The sequence below is a fragment of the Takifugu rubripes genome, chromosome 22, assembly GCF_901000725.2.
Source record: "Takifugu rubripes chromosome 22, fTakRub1.2, whole genome shotgun sequence".
In the NCBI taxonomy this organism is placed as follows: Eukaryota; Metazoa; Chordata; class Actinopteri; order Tetraodontiformes; family Tetraodontidae; genus Takifugu; species Takifugu rubripes.
Window position 1 is genome coordinate 12721104 of NC_042306.1, and position 12166 is coordinate 12733269.

The 12166-nt window shown below is 48.0% G+C and overlaps 1 long non-coding RNA gene across 3 annotated transcripts; it reads right to left on the minus strand.

Moving 5' to 3' along the window:
* Nucleotides 1-251: 251 nt before the first annotated feature.
* On the minus strand, nucleotides 252-6099 carry LOC115247883 (uncharacterized). Of its 3 annotated transcripts, none has more exons than XR_003886949.1 (4): nucleotides 5583-6099; nucleotides 4590-4619; nucleotides 4396-4510; nucleotides 252-4310 (listed from the first exon to the last, which is right to left on the minus strand). It is a non-coding gene; the product is annotated as an uncharacterized lncRNA (long non-coding RNA). The 3 variants fall into 3 exon arrangements; XR_003886948.1 differs by having other exon boundaries at nucleotides 252-645; nucleotides 4231-4310; nucleotides 4396-4619; XR_003886947.1 differs by having other exon boundaries at nucleotides 4396-4619.
* Between the last annotated feature and the right edge of the window lie 6067 nt (nucleotides 6100-12166).

Here is a 12166-nt window from a genome sequence, read left to right on the forward strand (position 1 = left end):
ACTGCTTCCCCGAACTTTAATCACAACCCAGTTCTGACCTAGAATTTGAAGCCAAAGCTAACCCTCAAACTGAGCTCTGAAGTTGTAAGAACTCATGTAAAGGTCCTCACAGTGAAGAATGTCCTCATTCTGTAGGTGAAATGCAAAGTCTTGTCCCCACGAGAATGGGTGTACCCCCCCCCCCCCCCACACACACACACACACACACACATGCCAGTAATCCAGGCCAGTAACATTTTAACATGGCTGACTTTATTTCACCGGGATCATTTACTCCTTGGCGCCGCTGTTTTCCAGGGAAGCCTGGATTTAGTAGCACATTGAAGCAGAGGACATGGACAATGTTAAAGGGAGTCGACATCTTAACGACACAACTGCACAAGTTGGGCAACATAAGAGAAACTTCTGCAACATTAGCATCCTCACTGATCAATAAGCATCTTCTGATTTTCCACCCGAGCACAACAACGGCATGAAAATCACATCGGCGTACTTACAGTCCTTCATCGAACCTCTTTCAGACTGCGGCTTTAACAGAGGACTTCCAATTCCGATGGACGCTGGAACTTTGACTTGAACATTTTGGATTCATGACCAATGGACAAGAGGGAAAATGGATTTGTGCATGTTTCCGCAATGAATTATCTTCATTATCCCAAGAGACAGAAACACAATAAAAGAGTGAATTAGTGCTTTCAGGATTTGCTTTCCTCAACTAGATCTCAAATGACCACCACCAATAATAATAATAATAATAATAATGAAGGAATACACGTTCCATCTGATAGCAGAGATGAAAGTGTGTTTGCCATTTATTCCGTTTTCGCTCTGATCAGAATTGCTCTCAGTGTGAAACACTCAACCGACTCAGTTGAATAACAATAAAAAAAAAAGTTTCTTCTTTTGTAAAAACCTCCGCCAGTTGGACCAAATTAAGGAGTCACTTCGAGTATAATTGCCGATTTTCTGAACGTGCGGGGAAATTGCTTTTCACGGGATAGAGACATGCTGGAGGACACCTGTTGCTTCCAGGTGCCCCCTGAAAGGCTCCGAACCCCCCCGCAGGGACGTGGACACTGCAGGGATCAGCAGCATGCTGATCATAAGCATTAAAGGCAGATCCGTCTCTGCTGTTTAGTGCCTGAGTGAATCATTTCCTGTTTTGTTCTTCATTATTCCGAAGCAGCGTCGTGAACAATGGGGCTGGTATTCTCCTCTAAATTATGCCATTGTAGTTCCCCCAGCTGCTGCTTTTGCCGCCTTTATTCGTTTATCCACACTGCCGTTTATTCATTATTATGGTTGTTTGCAGTCTTTTGTTTTTGTCCTTTGTCTGTGTGTTTCTTTCTTTTCATGCCGCCCCCCCAACACACACACACACACTCTTCCTTGTTTGGTATTAATTTGTCTTTGTTTGGAGAATTAGAAAGAGGCGTTGGGAATGGTTCATTCCGAATTATCCCCATCTCTGTGATCTCCCACAGTATTATTAGCGCAGCTCGCTACTAAAATCCACACAAACGCTGCAATGGTGAACTGTTACGCGTCCAGTTTTCACATGTCGTCAAAGCATTTGCAGTTTTCCTCTGTCTGGAAATCGACATGGATCCAGTGGCGCTGCACAGCGGGGTGCATCTAAGAGTCGTGCACAAGATTGACAGGCAGAGATTCAGTTGCCGTTTGCTCCCATTGCCTTTAGGAACAGCAACAACAGGCCCTTTGGGGCAGACAAATTGTTTTTGCTTTCATGTTTCCCGTTTCTGATCCAAGATATCGAAGGTTCACACGTCCTTTTACTGATCTGCACTGATGTCTGAGGGAATTTTTCTGACCCTTGTAGGTCTTTTTACCATTTAAAGTGTAGCAAAGTGGGGAACTTTTAACTCACATGCTACTCAAGCCAAAAACAATAGAAGAAAAAGCTTTTTTTTCCCAGAAAAAAGGCAAAAAGCTAATGTTGAAAAGGATATACTAAGTTCAAACTTCCACAGAAGCTTTTATGTTTTATTCAGCATCTGAAACCCCCTGGCTGGCAGTGTTGAGCGTAGTTGTAGGAATATCTGATGAGACTTTTTATAAACTAAGATTACAGAAGTGCAGCAGTGACAGTGCTGTGATTAATGGCTGTGCCAGAGGTAAACACAAGCACTGTGAGGGGAATAAGAAACCATGTGCTTCATGTTTAAGGAGAGGAAAGTATGAGAGGAAAATGAGGATCTTTATGCAGAAGATCACCTAACCTCTGTCTTCCAGTCTGGATAAACTCTGTCTCCCACTATAACCAGTCTGTTTAACCTCTCTCTCCCAGTAAAACCTGAGGTTAAACACTCTTTCTATAAGGGAAGGGAGTTTAACCCACTCCCAGTTGTCTCCCCAGCTTCTTCATAGTCTGCCTTTCACCATAACCAGTGTGATTAAATTCTCTCTCCCAGTAAAACCAGTCTGTTTAACAGCTCCCTGTTTTACATCTGACCCCCACTGTGACCAGCCTCTATGACCTCGACCTCCCACTGTCTCGCACGTTCAGCCTCTGCCTCCCAGTAGAACCAGTATGTGTGGGATCCATCAACACCATCCACTCACTGGAGTATCTCCAATCCAGGGTGGGGGTATGTGGACTGGTCACTGGACCGGTCCTCTGGAGGCGGGTTAGCAATTCAGATCACGATGCGTCATTCATCCTCTGGCTCGAGGGCTAATTTAGCCCAAGAATCACATTTTCTGCCCATGTCAAGCCGGTGCATCCTTCCGTCCTCCCCGCTCGACTCTGACGCGCTTTGAAATATGTGAGGTTGGTGCAACCATAACCGAGGGTCCTGACAGTCCGAACACCGGCAGCGCTTTAAAGTGCAGATGGGGCCGTAATCGACGTGCAGAGGGAGCTCGTTATTTTGTGTCTCTGCGGGACGCCTGCTAGGCTCAAGGTTGCTATACAAGGCAGCTCCTCCTCTCGCTCGGCTATCGTGAGCTAGTTCTGTGAGGACTGGAGTCGAAGTTGGGGGAGTGGAGGAGACGCGACCAAACAGGAAGTAAATGAGGCGCAGTGAGATGTGACAAAACACAGGGAACCGCACTACACCGAAGCCAGAACGCTAGAATAAACCTTTTGGCAAACAATACCGACAACTCAGTGGACAAAAGACAGGTGCCTATGTGTTGAAGACTACCCAACATCTGAGACTACTCACTCTCCCGTCTCAGTGTTGCCCAAGGCTGGGTGGTCCAGGGTCAGGCTCTTCGTGTCCTTTCCTTTGCCCCACGTTTACTTAGAAATTGTCTTTGCTTTAGTTTGAAGCTCAGACTATGCTCTGGGTCCTCCCGGAGGACCTTCAAACCCCACAGAGAGGTGTCAGTCCGCCCAGCGCTGCGTGAAACAAAGCGCACAGTGTGGGGGTGTCGGACAACCGTCGAGTGAAATGAAAGTTGGTTTCTGCATGCAGAGGGACGCCTCGCAGCGCCCGTAAGAATGTGCGTCCTTGGAGGATGGAAGGGGATGTTGGTGGCATCACCTGCATCCCAAACACCTCTGCGGGAGTCTGACAGGTGATGCACGAGATAAATGGCGGCCTTTTACTCTCAGAGCAAGTCACTGAAGTCCGCCGTGATTGGTGGAGAGATTCAAAGTCGCGCACTTCTTTCACTTCAAAGGTTGAGATGAAGCCGGGGGCAGAAAATCGATTCTAAACTGTTAACTTTGAACAAATGTGCTGCTCTAAAAGTGAGTTCCAGCTTTGGAACTCATTGTGATATATCTCGTTTCTACAACTCTTTCAGCTGTCGGACCCTCCAATCATCACCTCATACTACCATCATCTACAGAGACCTCCGCGTTCACGTGCTCAGGGTGCACGTTCCTTTGTTCACAATCCCCATGTGCTTCGAACCCAAAATTGCTTGTAGGTACGGACTCGGGGGTGAGCGATAGATTTGTCAGCAGGCATTAGCCCCGTGATGGACATGCGACCCGTCCGGGGAGCTCATTTTGCTTCACGCCTGCTGTGTGTTTCACCTTCACCTTTTTTTCCCCAAGGAGAAATACAGCGTTGGAGAAACGGCACCATACGGAATTCTGCTCTATAAGATATTCAGCATTATTCAACGCGGGGGATAAAGAAAGACTAAAAAAAGAAGAAGAAAATAAGAGACGAAGACTGTAAATGTGCATAAATGTCAGGTTATTGGAGCCTTTTCAAGTGCTGCCACACATTTTCTTTTGGATTGAGGTCTGACCTTTGATAGTCCCTCCAGAACAGCCGCCTTGTTCTTTTAATGGCCTCTGTCTGGTCTTCTCTGTTGGTTCAGATCACTGACTTGTTCAAAAATAGAGTCATTTCCGTCACAGACTGACTCACATTGTTCTGCCTTATTGTCAAGATGTTCTCGCGTTAATTTTACCTTTCACAAGACTTCCTGGAGCTTCTGCAGAGAGGAAACGCACGTATTGCTGGGCTCCCTAACCAGCCTCCTTGGTCCACAGTCCTTCAGGTTGCGAGGACATTCTGACCTGCACCTTTTTTGGAACAGAGCATTTTGGTGGGATTCAGGATGATGAGAGGCAGGTGGAGGAGAAAGCTTAGCCGAGAAGGTACCTGTCCTTCAAGAATCAGACAAATCCTCAGCTACAAAGACAGAAAAGTGGACCAGTTGTAAACGGCGTAAAACAACTGTGCCTCGTGGGAAAATGGAGACGTGATCTTCAAACAAGCAGCACCTGAATTTCGGGGTCTCTGAATTTACAGATGATCGATACAGTTCTTGACAGAGAAATAACATCAGGGAGTGCCCCCCCCCCCCCCCCCCCGCTCAGAATATGACGCTGAAGGAACGCTGAGAACATCCTGACTTTTCAATAAGTCCGTATAGAGAAATCACAGGCTGGTTATTTTTGAAGGATATCGGGAGGGTGAGAGAAATCACTCTCACCTTCAGGGAAAACGCACAAGGATGCTGCAGATCATTTTAAGGTCAGTTGATAGAAGGTCTTACAAATCAATGCGTGGTACTTGAATTTCCCCTGGGCCGTGTGTGGGGGGGGGGGTGCTCGTCAAATAACTAACAACCACGGGGTCCAAATGAGAGCCGCAGAACTACTGAGAGAAAATGAGAAGCTCCTGCGCGCCGGCGTCTGACAGCGAAGGCGAATGAGACGTCCACACGCCAAACGCGGGTTGAAAGGAGTTGATTTCAAACCCTCCGGCCGCCGCGGAACATTTACTTTGTGAAAATCGGTGTCCAATTTGTACGTTTGTGCTGAAAGCTGCGAGTGCCCACAGTTCAGTCCCGAGTATGTTATTCTCCATTTCCTCATCGTCCACCTGCTCCAGTTGACTGACTCCTTCATTCTCGCCCTTTGCCCCCTCTCCCCCCACCCCCACATCTTGTCCGGTCCGGACAAATGAAAGCCCATCACGGAGATATCAAGATAAACATAAAAGTAGTCTGAGGTTGACAAGAAAATAAGATTCATCCATCAAACGGTGCGCTTGCTTATCCAGCGTGTCAGAGGAAACCCAGGGGTGCTGACCGCCTCCCGCCTCCCTTTCACACTGACTCTCTGCCTCTTTTTGAGCGCACTCACTCACCCATCTTAATTTTTCATTGTATCACCATGTTGTTATCTGATTGACCCTCTCCGGGGCCAGTTCTGGCGGGGCGCAGACATTCCATGGTCAGACTTTAACATGTACGACGTGAACTCATCTGCCCGGTCGCACATTAATAACTCCATAAGTTTCCTATCATGCATCAGGATTCTGGGGAGAGAAGAGAGAAGGACATGTCGAGCAGAGGATGACCAATCTTCCATTTCCTGTTCGCAGAACTAGCTAAAAGCGTTGGTTGACAAGGGGGTGGAGTCAGTAATGCTGGGATTGAGAAGTTCCCAGAAACTGGTCCTCTCCAAAATTCCAGAAATTCCACTTCTTTCGCTCTGGATGGCAAGAAATCTGCAATTCCCCGTGCTGCCCTGCGGGACACCGCCGTTGAGCTCAGCTGCAGAATCTCAAGCCACTCGACGTGAAGTGGCAATTAGAAACGGAGCTGTATCCATGGTGATGTCACCTTGAAGTTTAATTTTAATTTTCAAGTGTCCAATCCAAGGATTTCCTGCACCTAACAGATGGATGAGACTAAAACACCATGAGCGCCCTCTACTGGCTGGCTGCACCGAAGGCTTAACCCGGAATAAGAACAATGGTTCCGAGATCCAATCAGGAGATTCGATTAGAGGCGCTGACTGATTAGTTCTGGGTCTCAGCAGCATCTCCGCTTTCATGGAGATGGCAAAGGTGAAATAGAGGAAATCTTTATTAATGCCAGCAGCAGCAACAGCAGTAAACACACATGACAAGAAGCAAATAAGCAGATAAAATATTAGTGGAGGAGGAGCCTGATTTGTTTTTGAACCTGCTCGCACGCTCGGCGCCATTAATCTGCAATCAGGAAGAAGCAGCTCTATAGGAGAAAATCATGGGGGGGCAGGGGTGTCCAGACCCGCCTGATCCTGGAAAGTCATACAATTGTATAGTAGTCCTATAATATAATATAATAATTAGACGCAACCCAGGAAGGTCATATTATTGTGACCACCCTCCCCCCCTTCAATTGCCTCACAATGGTTTGCTCTGAGCTGGTGCCGCTGGTGCCATAGAAGGGTGAACGTTCTCTGGGTTTTACACACAATAATGTCAAATGTGACAGTTATAAGAAGGGTTGGATTCAAAAACAACAGACACAACGGCTGAAACAGAAGCTGAACGGCGGCGTCACTCCCTATTCTCCTGTCACACGTTAAGAAGCGCCATCATTTGCTTTGTTGTCTTTGATGTGCCTTCAAAGGCAAACGCCTCATCCAGTCCAATCATTTTCTAACTCCTCCCTCACACATAAATGAACTACTGAGGATCCGTGAAAGAAAAGACAACAGTCCAACTTTCCACGCTTCAATACCGATCCATTATATCCATTATAAGAGCGAGTTTGCTGTTCATTAAATGAGGATGACTTCAGCCCAAACGCCTCACATTTAGTCCTTATGTCCTCAGCAGTCAATACTTCATTACGAGGAAGTGTTAGAGTCACCGGTACGATAAAGCGAACATTACACTTTCTCGAGGCTGCGCTGAGGAAGCTCCCGCGACCACAAGAGTTAGAAAAATCCTCCAATTATCTGCAAACTGCACCTTTACCCAAGTCTAACTGCTCGCTGGCGTCGGCTCGATTCTCCCTCAGCGAATTGCTTTGCTAATTAACCTCCCGCGTGAAGCAGGTGAGCATCTGTGAAGTATACTGTTTACAGTAGGCGCGCTTTGAGCTCACGTTATCATGTCGCCGTATATGCACAGGCTGCGCTAACATCATTAATGTATGTACCTTCTGTACCCACCAAAGTGACTCAGCAGATAAGCGGCTGCGCGAGGACGTTTGGCCGTCTGGAGATAAGAGCGCACCGAGGCTGAAATGCACCCTGGGTTATCAGGCGGCTGCAAGTTTCCAAACACGTGCAGATCACTGAAGTGAAAGAAAACGTACGTCCAGACCCAGTCCTCGAGGGCCAGAATCCAGCCGGGGTGTTCTGTCCTACCGGGCTGAAAATGCATTCAGTGGGATAGAAAACCCGGCTGGATTGTGGCCCTCGAGGACTGGGTTTGGACACGCCTGACCGTACACGTTCCACGAACGCGGGCGGTGCCGCAGCGGTCGGCGCCTTGACATTCGACTGAAGGTGCAAAGGAAATAACTAGTTTCCTCCGACTGGGGCTGAAGCCGCGGCGATTCCACTCTTATTTTCCAGGGATTCCTGATTTTCCTCTCTTCTGCTGACTCGGCGAAGCACGTGGGGGGGGGGGGGGGGGGGGGCGAGGGGGGGGGGGGAGGGGGGTGCAACCAAAGGTTGCTGATGTAACCGGGCAGCTTAAGGTTACAAATCCTGTGACGGATGCGTCAGGATAATGAGCCCAAATAAAGAGGGGAGAGCGATGATGCTGTTAACATTGTGACTCTTTGGCAGAGGACAAAAGGATCCTGATACCCGCAGGGGTGGGGTGGGGGGGTTTCTTGGCAGGGATTTGCCCTGACCTTTTGACCTCTTATCTGTACTCTAAAGAGCTCCTCTTGTCTGCGAACACGTGGACACGCACACCTGAACCCTCGAACACGCGCATCTGGCTCCGCAAACCCGCCCTGCTAATGAAAGTGCCTTTCAGATGAGGCTAATCCTGCTACCTGTCATGGGAGGATAACAACCTGTGTTTTTCCGGGGGGGGGGGGGGCAGGCGAGGGGCGGGGGGAATAATCCCAAAACCACAGGAAGCACCCACAGCTCCATTCATCACTGCCAGGCCGCTGCTTACCGGACATTATTAGAGGAAGCGTTCGACCTTCCGTCCAGAACCAGAACTCCTACCCGTCCCCACGTGTCATGTGATCCGAACGTACCTGTCCGTGGTTCTGTGGCGGCCAGGAAAAAGGTCGCCTGTCTGTTGTTGTCAGGAAAGCTTGTGGTTTGTTTCTGGGAGTTTTGCTGATCAAAGGAAGCAGTTTTACTCGCTTTTTTAATAAATTTCTGGATAATTGAGACAGAAGCTGCTCTTCTCCGTGAGGGAGCCGTGACACGAGCATCTTCTCACAATAATTCATTATATTCGCCTAATTAGGTGGGGGAGGTGTCGGAGGGAGCCGGTAGACAAGAAAAGCTCTCCAGAAGATGGCGGAAGACACAGAATGAGTCAGTTCTCCGGGTAACTAATCCAAGTTCATCCTGAGGGATAGTGATTAATGTAGCCGATAGACCTATTATAACAGTCATGAGCCGCTTCCCGGGTGGATCTTAGTCTTCTTAAAGTATGGACACAACTTTTGTTGACTGGGGTTGTTTTCCAGAGGCAGCACGGACAGGATTAGGGCCTAATGAGGACCTGCAGGGACACACGGGGGGACGTGCTTAATTTATTCTGCAGCACAGCCGCACAGCTGAGGGTCTCTCATCCAGGCGGCGAGTGAGGAATTTAGTGTCCGTGAGAGGATACGAGGAGCACCCGTTTGTTTCTGGCCATGAGCAGGAGGGATCTGAGGCCCGTCAGGGCTCTCCTGCTCCTTCTGACCTCCTTCATCTTCTCATGGATTTGTTCAGCTCGTCCCAGCAGTCGCCTCCGCCTGCGTGCTGCTGCTCTCCTTATTTTGAGTTGCTGACTCGAAGTCCGGCCGAAGATGCTCTTCAAGAAGAGTTCCAGGGAACCTGAAAAGGCCCGCCCCCTACCAGGTAGAGCGTTGGGGGCTGGAAAGGTTTTTCCTTGGGGATTTCTAGTAGAAAAGTATCAAAAAAGCAAAATAAAAACCCCAGATACGTCATAAAAAAGGGGCTTTTCACTGGTTCTGGCCCTTTGATCTGAGAACCACGTGCAGCCGAGGGGTCCGACACGTGTTCCCAGGGACGGACCTCCAGGACCAGACTCACAACAGCCTCCTGTCAGTGTTGGTTTTAGCTTTTCTTGCCTTCAGATTCAAATTTTGATGTGTTTTCCTCAGAAACACAGAAGGAAAGCGGGCTGTGATTGATGGCTGGCCCAGATTCACGGCGGCGCTCCGGGTCCGTGTGTCAGCGCCGCTGATGTGTTGTTCACCTTATTAAAGGCGGAAAGAAAAGTCCCGTTCAGCTGTTTCCTGACAGCTGCGTTATCCCTCTTCAGCTCTGCCGGCGAAGGTGATCTAGTGGACGACGGAGAGTAAAGGGAGAATAGGAGCAGAACGGAGGTAAACACACTCTTTATTCTCTCTTTTTTCCCTCCTCTGTGGTTCCCGGCTGCTGAGGGATCGCTAGAATTTAAATTCTGCCTCTTTAACAATACAAAACTTTATTTGTACTCCAGCACATTACTGCAACAAAGCCCTTGTGCTTTTGTGTCCAATCTTTCCGAGCAATTTCAGCCGATGAAAGCGGCCCACAACGGCGGCGTTGGCGCTGTAGAGGGCGCAGCATCATCCAGCTCCAAGGGCGTCAGCGGAGCGGCTGTTTTCAGCTGATTCCGATGGATAACAAAGCTCCCATTATAATGTCGCCTAAGAATTCCCCTTCCCGGTGGAAGGTTTAAGTGTCTCAGCTTCTTTTTTTTCTCCCGTGTTCTCACAGTTTCTGTCAATTTAAACTAATAAGTAAAATGCAAATGTCAAAATCAGCAGGGAATTTTTGCTCACGGCATCGGTTCAAAAATGGTTCAACCCTAATCTTAATTCCAATCTTGTGATTTGGTCTCTGAACTCCAGGTTTTCCTGACACGCCGTCGTCAGTCAATCAAAACACATAAAGCAGGTTTGATGAAAACGGGGCGTAAAGCGACCTTTTTTTACGTTTGGCCGTTTTTCACTTGTAAAATCCCGTTAATCACGTCAAGCTGCGCTCGGGCTAAAACACACACGGAACATTTGGGAGCGCTGGTCAGACTTAAATCACCTGGACGTTTGCTGGAAATGAAATTAGCCGACCGTCGGAGGAAATCTGACTGCTCAGCATGTTCCACAGCTGGCTGGTATTTATTTACGTCCAGACGTAAAGGCAGATAGAAAATCCATGCTCGACGTTCAGGCGTTCCTGAAAAGTCCAAACTGGAGCCTGATTACCAATAAATAGAGCTTCTAAAGATGTACTCATGTGTGTCCTCCATATTAGTATGCCTTTGACATGCCTCCTCAGAAATGACTGCAGTCTATAAATCATGTTTAAATCCCTGACCCAATGCACGTAAAGTGGTTGAGTTTTCCAGGTTCCTTTTACATGGACCTGTGAAGGGACTTCCTACCATCCTGAATTATAGTATACAACAGGATACAGGAGTCGGGAATACGAGAACTTTCACCCTGGACCTGAAGTTCCTCATTCCACGTTAGCAGAGACAGTTAGCTCTGTGGAACCATCAGAGAGGGAATTAGTCCAACAATGTTGGACTCTCCAGCTCCCAGTTTTGGTTCTGGTTCTGGAGGCAGACACCATCGTGAGTGTGAGGATCTCTTGATGTCCCATTCAGCGTTCCCTCATCCCTGACCAGTCTGGGAGTTATAATTGGTGACACAGCAAATCTACGGCCGTCACAACCATTTTCCAGCTGTTCAAACTTCTCTGAACGCATCCAAGCGACTTGAAGCCTAAATATTGCGCCGTTCCCTCCCGAAACAACAGTTTTTCCGAGCAATCATCCCCGGAGCAAAGTGGCCCGTGTTCTCAGGAGGCCAATCAGCGCCGTCTGCCTGGATTTCACAGTTGTTTTATGTTATTAAGCAGGAACATTTAAAGTCCAACAGCGGTGAGTCTCATCAGCTGAGGGCTTTTTAAAACACTTAAATCCACAGTCAGCGGGACTCTAATTTCCCCTTTTGGCCTCTGAATCTGTCAGCGGTTATTGGAAAATGATTTCCAATTCTAATCCGGCATTTGTGGCACGACGTTTGGAGGTTACATGAGAGCGAAGCTCTGGGAATTGTTTGAAACAAAACAGACAAACAAGAAATCCTTCCAAAGGTGCGTGGAGGTGCAGATAAAGGCACAGCTGATACGCAGCGTTCGTTGGTTTGGTTGTTATCTCGCTCGAGGCCTCAGAAGCAGCTGTAGCTCGTTCAACAGCCGTTGGCCCACACGCACGGCGCAGGACACGCTAAGCTAACAGGTTAATCCACTCCACAGCTGAACAGCGTGCACGGACCAGAGAGGCACGTGGATGATGAGAGCGAGCGGTGGCTTAAAGATGATCCAGAAATCTGGCTTCAGACCAGCTGGTTGACAACGACGGAGAAGCGGCGAAATAATCCGATGCTTGATTGGAGACCAGGAGGAGGAGCGAGAGTTTCTCTTTGGTGCTAAAGATGTCTTTTTGCATGACTTTAATTTGAAAAATAGGAGGTTTTAGACCACAAAAAAGTTTAGAAAAAGGTGAAGAACAACAGATCTGGAAGTGCTTGTTTGCCATAAGGAGCTAAAGTGCACTCAATTACTGTTTCCTTAAAAAAAAGAATGCCCCTCTGGTTTTGTGCACCCATAATAATAATAATAATAATAATAATAATAATAATAATAATAATAATAATGATGATGCCATGTCACGTTTCTCCACTAACCACTCAAGGTTGCAATGCATGCTGGGAGATCACTCTCCCGCACTGAGCGAGATGCTGGAACCTG